The 9,982-nt window shown below is 43.3% G+C and overlaps 1 long non-coding RNA gene across 1 annotated transcript; it reads left to right on the plus strand.

The window, feature by feature from the left end:
* The first annotated feature begins 8,023 nt into the window (after nt 1-8,023).
* Nucleotides 8,024-9,291, plus strand: LOC112157813. Its single transcript, XR_004947305.1, has 2 exons — nt 8,024-8,439; nt 8,575-9,291. It is a non-coding gene; the product is annotated as an uncharacterized LOC112157813 (long non-coding RNA).
* Nucleotides 9,292-9,982: the final 691 nt, after the last annotated feature.

The raw sequence follows: 9,982 nt of genomic DNA on the forward strand, positions 1-9,982 counted from the left end.
CTTCCAGAGAGAGTTATGACAGGCAGAAAATGCTCCATTTGCACCAAGGGTCATGACAGACCCCCCTGGGCAGGTGGGATCCGCCCTCCACTCCTAATGGTGGAGAAGGTTTGGTCAATCCCATTTGCAGCCCAGCAGATCAGATCCATATTTTCCTTGTAGTACAGGTAGTACAGATAAAAAATAAATTCACCTTTGTTCATGAAGAGTTTAAAGATTTGTTGTCTTTCCGATATTCATGTGTGATTTTCAAGTTGGACAGTCATTTTTCCGATTATTCCAACACCACATGAACGCAGCATTTCCCAGAGTTTGAGATTTTCTCTGAGGGACATCAACCCATTGGTTAAAATGAGAACAAAAACTACAGTTTTTAAATAAAAATTCCAAAATCTTGTTTTATAATAATTTTCAATCAAGATTAAGGCATGCTTTTGTCCAGATCCTATATTATTTCTTTCTTTTAAGAAGTGAATTACTAACCATGCCATGAATCTGCTCCTGGTCTGACCCGTCTGTCAGATTTTAAGACCCTTTATGGCCCACGAGTAAGTAAGTTTGCCAATCCCTGGCTTAGACATTTAATTTCTACTCTCCATGGTCCCTGAAGCTGCATGGGACTCTACAAACAGGACAAACCAACAAGTCTGGGTTCAAAGTTCTGTCTTACATGCAGGGAATACATCTAAACTCCTAACAAAAACTGAGATGGTGAACTGGAGATGTTCTTTCTCCAGCACAACACCACTGAGTCCTCACAAAATGGAGCTCGCTTGTTTTTGAGGTATGGAATCATTTTATGAATTTTAAATTCATGAATTTTGTTTATAAACAAAACTCATTGTTTTGGACTCCAAGAATTCTGCAAAAGTTTCTTTATATTGAAAGAGTCATATTGAAAATCTGAGAATATGACGAAAAAAAACTTGTGAATAAAATAGTGAGAATAGTACTTTTTGGGCCAGCATTGCGTCAAGAAGGGCAACAACGTTGTCTTTCCTGTCTTCCAGAAGACAGCTCTGCCTCTTGTAGCAGCTATAGGAACAGCTAAAAGTGTTGACAGGCTGGAGCAGTGGGCCTGCAGCAGAACTCGCTCATGAAATAGAGGAAAACAACTCTGTTTTTGCAGAGGATCCTCTGGTGTCTGTTCATGCTTCACTGAGCAGTGGTCAGTCTCCTCCATGTTCTCCATTCCCCTCTCTGCATTTGCATTGCCCCTCCTTTAAAGCTCTGCTGCATGTATTAAACATGCATGAAGGGAGGATTTTGACAGCAATAAAATGACAGAGTTGTCTGCATTTATCTGACTGTAAATGCAAATAAAAACATTTATAAAGAAGCACAGAAACACCACCCCTGATGGAGCGCAGAGGATTGGTGGTTGAAGGGGCGCATCATTTGTAACCTAAACAGAAGACAACTGTTTACCTGGAATATCCTCCATTACTGTGAAAGCTCTGCTTCTTTTCATCAGATTGTGAATAGGAATATTTACAGAAGGATCTTCACTCCAGATCCACAGAGGCCTCATTGAAACAAAGAAAATGACATTATCCCTTTCTCCTGCATCAGCAGGGGATTCATTTTGAAGAGAGAAGACGCTCTTTCACACCTATAATCTGACAGGTGCTATGACACGTTTCAATGAAGCATCTCATCTGTTGTTTAATCTACTTTAGAGTTTTGCTGACAGTGCAGGAAACACGATCCAGAATATTTTCACTTTAATTGACGTCTCATGGGTCAAACATTTTGACATTTTGATTTGAAATTTAAATCTGTGCCTTATGGCAGTTTTCTGGCAGTGAAAAAACATTCACTTTTACCACTCAAAGACTGAGAGGGAAAACCAAGGCCATCGTGCTGCACTAAACACCTCTGCATTTCCATGCTGCCATCGTTGAGCTTAGAGTACCCCGCCAGCAAGGCCAAGTGGACCCCATAAAGTGGCAAAAAACATGGTTCCCAAATGGGTTTGTCCACAGTTTCTGTGGTGGTTCCACCTGTGTTTGTCCACACTGGCTTAAGTGGACACTAGGTAGGTTGGCTCATTGCGCTTGCCAGCCGCCAGTGGACGGCGTAGCATGCTAGTGAGCTCAGCTGTATCGAGCTATTGAGCTCCGTTATAGCATGGCAGCGAGCTCATCTATAGTGAGCTTGCGAGCTCCGGCATGTTGAGCTATCGAGATCCGCTGTATCGAGCTAGCGAGCTCTGGCATATTGAGCTAGCGAGCTCATCTATAGTGAGCTATAGAGCTCTGGTCTATTGAGCTAGCGAGCTCTGGCATATTGAGCTAGTGAGCTCCGCTGTATCACGCTAGCGAGCTCCACTGTCCAATGGGCGGCTGGCTAGAATAGTGAGCTACCCACTGAGTGCCCACTTAAGCCAATGTGGGCAAACACAGGTGGGGCCACCACAGAAACTGTAGACAACCATATTTTCTGCCCACTTTTAAACCACATGGGGCCCACTTGGTCTTGCTAGCTGGGTGTTTTATATGTCATGAATTGTTTTAACAGAGTCATCATGGGACTGAAACAATTTAATCTTCACACATTTTAGAAAAAAACCTAAACATTGAAGCCAGTAATAAAAGTGTTGATATCTAATTGGAAATCTTCAAACTTTAAAGTTGTCTTTAGAGGATAGATAACAACTTTGCAAGCTTCTGTGTCACAGATGGAGCATAAATGCTGGATTATGATGCTTCTGCTCAGTGCGTCATGTAAAAATGAGACCAGAGATTGCTTTGTTTCTGGGGTTTAAAGTATTTCAACATATTAACAATTAAATTGTGAGATGCACATGGCATAGCATGTGGTGTCATTGTTTATTGCGTAAAGAACATTCTTCATTTCCCTTTTGGGGTCACTACAATGAAACGATTGTTACTGAGTCACACATTTGGTTTGGCAGAGATTTATACGCCGGAGGCCTTTCCTGACAAAACACTGTATTTTATCCAGGCTGGGGACCGGCACAGGGAGACCCAGACTTGGGCGCCCTTGTGGCTACATATATAGGCAGTAGTGTAAACAGGCCAGTTGCATGGCACCCTAGGCAAAAAGTGAATGTGGCGCCCCCCCAGCAGGATCTAAAATTTGACAGTCCCAGGCAGGATTTGAAATTCCCAATACCTCCCAATGTTTAAATTAAATCCTAAATCAAACAGTCAAAATGAAACTTTTATAGTTTTTTTTTTTATACAAACTGATTTATTGAGACTGTGGGAACATTTAAATATTTAAAATAATAATTATTATCATCCATGAATTGCTTTTGCTGGCCACACTGCCCTCCCCTGCTACAGACGGAGCAGCAGCTTTGTCCTGTCACACTGAAAGATTCTCTTGAGCCAGACATGGAAACGTGTACTGATGCTTTTGTTCGGCTCTTCAATATAAATAACCCCAATCTCCAATCATCTGCGTCCTCCGTGATAAAGTTGAAAAACCCCTTGTGACGGAAGCTCCACCCACACGCTCCCGCCAAAAAAACGGGGAGCTTTGGAGAACAGTCAAGAAGCAACTTTGACGCTTTAAACAAGACGATGTATATGAATTTAATGCAAATGGTATTCCTGTCTTTCCCTCTGAGTCTGTTTGTGCCAGTCTTGTGCAACCTTCTGTTTTTCTCACTGTCAAAATGGGTCTGATCAGCTCGTCTATGACTTTTATTGAGAACATTTTTCAACACTAAGGAACGGGAAAGCAGACCTCTCCTGACCAAACAGAGCTTTTGCAGCTGGATACATCAATGATCCATGGGAAAATGGAGGTTATGTGTCGATCCTGACTATCAGTGGATGTATACATATAAACTGATTTCTGTTGTTGCTGTGCAAGATGGCGGCAGAAACAATCTATAGCCCAAAGTGAAAATTTCACGACTTCAGATGGTTGTGTAAGCAGAAATTTCCTAAATTTTAGGAAACCCTTTCAAAAATGATCAGAACTATCAGCTTTTAAGCTTTAAAATGTGAATAAACTGTAACTACATAGCAGTTTAGTGTGCAAGACGAGCTTCAAATGGGACAGAGAACGTTAATAGTTTATTTCTTTCAAGTCAATATTAACAAGTGTTATAATTTGTATTACCACACCCGTTTACCTCCGGATAAAAAGCCAGAGAAAAATTACGTCTTTTTCTCTGTGAGTTAGCTGATCACGTTAGCAGTAACGGTACATCAAAGGGGAAAAGGGTCAAAATTGTAAACAGGAGGTTCTGGTTGAGGACTTCTGGACAATAATTTTGGGTGCAAATTATGTTTTTTTGGCGGATGGCTCCAGCAGGGGGAAGGACTTCCTGCTAATCTTGGAGCGCCATATTTTTTCTCTGTGACCAGATTCTCTTGGAATTCTGACAACTGGGACTGGAGAATTGCTGATTTGTGTAGTTTTGAAGTGCAGGATTACGGATTGTTGAAGTTTTGTAGAGAGACTCCGACTGATCATTTTAGATAAACTTCTGGAACAATTACTAAACACACTTAATAGAACAAATGTTTTGCAGGACTTTTATGCTACGTTCCCACCAGGCTTGGAAATGCAGATCAAAACATCCATCCATCTTCTTTTGCTCATCTGGGACCGGGGGACCCTGAGGTGTTCCAGCCCAGACATGACATGGTCTTTCCAGTGTGTCCTGGGTCTTTCCCGGGGCCTCCACCCAGTGGGACATGCCCGGAACACCTTTTCAGGGAGGCATCCGGACCAGATGCCCGAGCCACCTAAACTGGCTCCTCTGGATGTGGAAGAGAGGCGGCTCTACTCCGAGCTCTCTCCGGGGGACTGAGATTCTCACACTATCTCTAAGGGAGCGTCCAGCCGCCCTGCAGGAGAGCTCAGAAGGGGAGGATCCATTGTGGTTTGGGTAGGGTTCAGAGGGGAGTGGCTCAGCGGCTCGAACCTCAGTCAGAGAACTTGACAAATCATAGGAATGCCAACCATCTTAAAAATGATGATGATGGGGAAATTAATAAATGTGGTTTATGTCCTGGTAAATTTATATGACACAAAGTCCGTCATGGACTTGAACATAGCTGTGGGGCAAAAAAAAAAAACTGGAGCAAGATCCACAAGATTTGAACTGCTTCAACATTTCACACCAAGCCTGTCCACCTGTACATGAGCTAGTATTGGGTAGTGACAGACCTGTGTGAACACCTTGGAGCAAATAAAAACAGTTTAGTGCATTCTGCGCGCCACACTTGTGGTGTGTACAGCATAAAGGCTTACAAAACATAAGTACGGGATAATACCCGACAAACTGTGTATTATGAGAAATTAACACACAACATTAATGTACTCCTTTACCTTACTAAAGGAAAGTGATATAAATGCTGATTGTCACGATAGGTTAAATAGAGCATCAGTCCAGAGAGAACGTTCACCTCTTACTGCTTGTTTTTGTCCAGATGATGACGCAAAAGTATGTCTTTAAAAAGCCTGCGCAGTGATACAGAACATTTGTGCTGTGTGACCGGAAATTCTTTTTTAGGTATTCATTATCACCATAGGGGCTGCACGGTGGCGCAGTGGTTAGCGCTCTTGCCTTACAGCGAGAAGGCCCCGGTTCGAATCCCGTCTGGGACCTTTCTGTGTGGAGTTTGCATGTTCTCCCCGTGCATGCGTGGGTTTTCACCGGGGACTCCGGCTTCCTCCCACCGTCCAAAAACATGCTTCATAGGTTAATTGGTGACTCTAAATTGCCCCTAGGTGTGAATGTGAGAGTGAATGTGTGTGTGATTGAGGCCCTGCGACAGACTGGCGACCTGTCCAGGGTGAACCCCGCCTTCACCCATCAGTAGCCGGGATGGGCTCCGGCACCCCCGCGACCCCGAAAGGGAAGAAGCGGTCTGGAAGATGAATGAATGAATTATCACCATAGTTTATCACTTTTTAATCCACAGCCAAGAGCCGATCAGAATTGAGTATTCACCCAGACCATGGTATACCACATATTGAATCATAAAAAAATCCCATCTGTTACGTATGACAGTTGATGGTGAAGAGATGTTCGGTCTGCACCATGGTCTCTTCCTATGGTTAGTTTTACTAACTTTTGTTTTAGAAAATAAAAAAAACCAGTCCTATTCTATTGTGAAAGCACTGCAAACATAGATTATGAAGAAGCCTGATAGTTTTAATTGTTCAAATATGTTAAATTAAAAGCTGATGAATTCCCCGTTATCTGTTTCTTTCACACAGTGCGTCTATACTTGTGCTCAGCGCTGTTAAACATATTCTTTTTCACTAAAGAGAACAGATTCATAAAATATTAAGAATAAAATAGCATATTGTTTGTGTGCCAAAATCAGCAAACATGCCTGCAGGCAGCGTGTTGTTTCAGTCAAAAGGTGTGGGGGGGCTTGTTTTTAGAGCTTGACAGGCAGCAACCCCACCCAGCCCCCCACACACCCCCACTGCACCCTGTTTATGCCTGCAAACGTTTGGCTGACATGCTGACCCCTCAGAGGTCGCGCAGGTTGAGGATTTTGCCAAAGTGGGAGTCGGGTATTATTGCTGTGTTTTATAGGAATGCCTTATTTATGAAGTGAGGATTGCTGTGTGCCATGAATATAAAGCAGCTCTCGGCTGATAAATGTTGGTTATATATGGCTGCGAGGGAGAAGTAATAGCTGCACTCAAGGTCAGTGGTGTCTGGCTGTTTGCACCAGTACTCTGCAGATGAAACAGAAAGAGAAGGGGCTTTAATGAAGAAGCCAACAAGCGCACCTGAATGACTTAACCCCAGCCAGAAGGGCCTCTCACTCTTCACCTGTCTACGTTGCAAACCCGTCTAAAGACTGCAGAGAGAATGCGACGTGCTCACTAAGTTTGCGTTGCTGCTGCCTTCATAAATTCCACACTTTACATCTTTTTAATTACAGTAAGCCGCCCTGAAAATGACTCGGGAAAACATTACCAACCGCTCTCTTGGGAAGCGGCACCACATTCTGAATGTGACATGTTTTAACAGACCGCTGGACAAAATGAATGTGCTGTTTTTCAGATCAATATGTGCTGCTCGCCTGTGCCGTCCACACATTCCATATGTTACCCAGCTGGCCCCTCAGGCGCCTGCTTCACACATGATAATCGCTTCAACATATATTTATAGGAAACAGTGCTGGTAAAGAATATAGCACTCATAAAGAATGTGCTTTTTTCACAGGATGTTAAATCAGAGCTTGTGAATCACAAAGGATATTTCAAAAGAAAGGACGCTGATGACAGGATTCAAGAGAAGCTACGATCAAAAAAAAAAAAACATCCGTCCCACTGACTGTTTAAAAGAACCGGACAGAGTGACTGTGACATCACCCAAAGAAAATGGTTTATCTTTGGCCAATGAAATGAAGTCAACTCAGTCACCATTTTTTTCTGATACGGGCACCGCCATGTTAGAGCCACATGCCGTCGATAAGCAGTTATTGGTTCAGGTCAGTCTTATGGTGCATTCACACCGAACGCAGCCAGCGCGTCAACCAATCAGGGATTCAGCTTTGAACACGTGACGTTTTCAGTGACTAGATCAAAGAGTAGAAATAAACGTTCAAGATGGCCGATCAATGTGAGGATTTCCGTCATGAACTTCCATCCATTCCATAGATCATCCGCCCCTCACAGAGCTCATTGAGCTGGACGGCTGTGCTAGCCAGCCGCCCGGTGGATAGCTTGTTGAGCTAGTGAGATCCTCTCTCCAGACTCCATCAGAGCTGGTAGCGATCGCTGCTGTCCAGAGGTCCGGCAGATCTAGCGAGGTTTACTATCCAGGCTGCAGGTCCCTGGACAGTGGAGCCCGCTCTACCAGTGGTTAGCTACCGAGCAGCTCGGAGAGCCGCTGCGAGTGCTGTTGTAGCGTGCAGGATCACTCTAGCTTCATGTGCTTTTGATGTTTTTTTTTATTTTCATCAAGACAATTATAAAAAGTTCCCCCAGTTTTATTTTTAATTCCCACCTCTATGGTTAAAGCTCAAACTGGACCTCAGACAGACAGAAGTAACGTTTGAAATGGTCCTCAAGTGAAGCTCTCACTGCAGGAGTGAAGCACACAGAACCAGAGAGACTCTGAACGATCTGGTGAAAACAAACACAGTGATGTGCTTGCTGGTGCCTCTGAAGAGATCTCCAAAACATATACACCCAAGCTACTGGACCAACATCATTCATGATGTGACAACGAAGGAATTCCAGAACAACTTCTGCGGTTGCTCTGCGGCAGGAGTGTCAGGGCGTTGAGAGGGAAATCTGTCAGACAGCAGACATGAATTTGACGCGTTCTGTCCATGCACCATCACTCATTGTTTCTATGGCAACCACTCAAGCCAGTCAGGAGTGAGCTTGTTGAAAGGCCACACCCTTACAACTTTGAACGGGGGCCTGGGAAAATCTGTCAAACATGAGAAGACCTACTTTTACTGCGACATCTGACTGGTCAGTTTATAACTTGAAAAACTCTTACTAAACAATAAATACCATGAAAAAACTCCATACATTACACTTATATGCAGTTCATAAACTCTGCCATGCAGTTTAATCAAAGTTGTTTCGTTATTTTCTCTTATTTAGACGGATGAAATTGGAATGAGAAACAAACCAGAGCATTCAGATGACCAGCTGGAGTCTGAAACATTCTGTCTGAAGCTGAAGGAAGCTGACTGGGAAAAGCTTGATTTCTCTTTCTTGTGAGTTTTTATTTTTATTATTATTTTTATTAGCAGTGCTCCATGAATGCTGTAGCAGAAAAGAGGGCTTTCGGCTCAAGTCGAGCTGAAGTGGTGTTTCTTTGGAAGATGATTAATGAAGCTCCTGTCCACAAAAACTAGAAGTGTTCTTCCTCATCACACAAGTGATGCTGATTAATTCACTGAAGTGTACTCTAATTACTGCCTCACTCTTTATCTATGCGGCTCTTTTCCTGTGGAGTTAGACCGCTGAACAGCAGTGAGCAGCATTTTTTTTTTTGGGGGGGGGGGTCTCACAGTCTCACCTGTGCATCAGTTCTACATGAGAGCTTCGACTCATCACTGTGATCTCCGCGTGGAGGCCAGGCCAAGGATGGATGTGAGCTGCTGGACCTTCAGCCCTCTGCCAGCTGGACTCTGCACCATCCACTTCCAAATGATCTGACTTCCTGTCTCCAACCTGCTCTGCATTCACCACTGCAGCCTGTCAGTTTGCCAGCCCTCTCTCTTACAAAATCGACAGTCATCCATCCTTGGCACGGCGGTGGCTCCCCCTAAACAGCCTCAATAAAAACCGCGATGCTGTATACATTTCCATTAATCTTTGTTCTGCAGATAAATACGTCAAAGGATAAAATGGTAGAAAACAAAGGTAGGAGATTTTTCTTTAACTAATGCAGCAAATAAAAGGCTCCTTTCTTTGCTGCACATGTTCAGGAGAAATGACGTCCTTTCTTTCATCTCAGGTTCTTATTACCTCTAATTTAGTGTTTAGGGGAAAAATGCCAAGAAAAATGTATGATGATCTGTTAAGAATATAATGTGGAAAAACTGATAGAATGTTTAAAGGTACAGCCTTTTCCTACTTATTCATAGCTACTGGCGTCACATTCATCTAATTGAAATATTGCAAAAATTTACAGAGCACATTCCTGCTCTCACGGGTATAAGCTAATGATGTCATTGCTATTTTTGCATCATCAGCCTGGGAGGAGAAGCTTTGGATGGGACCATAAATTAGGGTGTAGGTTAAGGCCAGTTTGGATGTCTGGACTGGCTGAACTGGGACATGTCTGGGATGAAGCGTTGGCTGTTGATCCTTAGCTCAGAGGTTAAACCAAACGCCTGACCGCCGTCGTGTCCTAGGTCAGGACACCTAATCGAAAGCAGTGGTCCCCTGTTTGTCGTGGGTGACACGTTCTAAAAATAACCTGCGATAGATCCACAAAGTTTTTTTTTTTTTTTTTTACAATTGTTTTAGGCTGTTAAACTCCTCAGTACACTTTAAATTA

Source organism: Oryzias melastigma, linkage group LG24, assembly GCF_002922805.2.
Source record: "Oryzias melastigma strain HK-1 linkage group LG24, ASM292280v2, whole genome shotgun sequence".
Classification (NCBI taxonomy): Eukaryota; Metazoa; Chordata; class Actinopteri; order Beloniformes; family Adrianichthyidae; genus Oryzias; species Oryzias melastigma.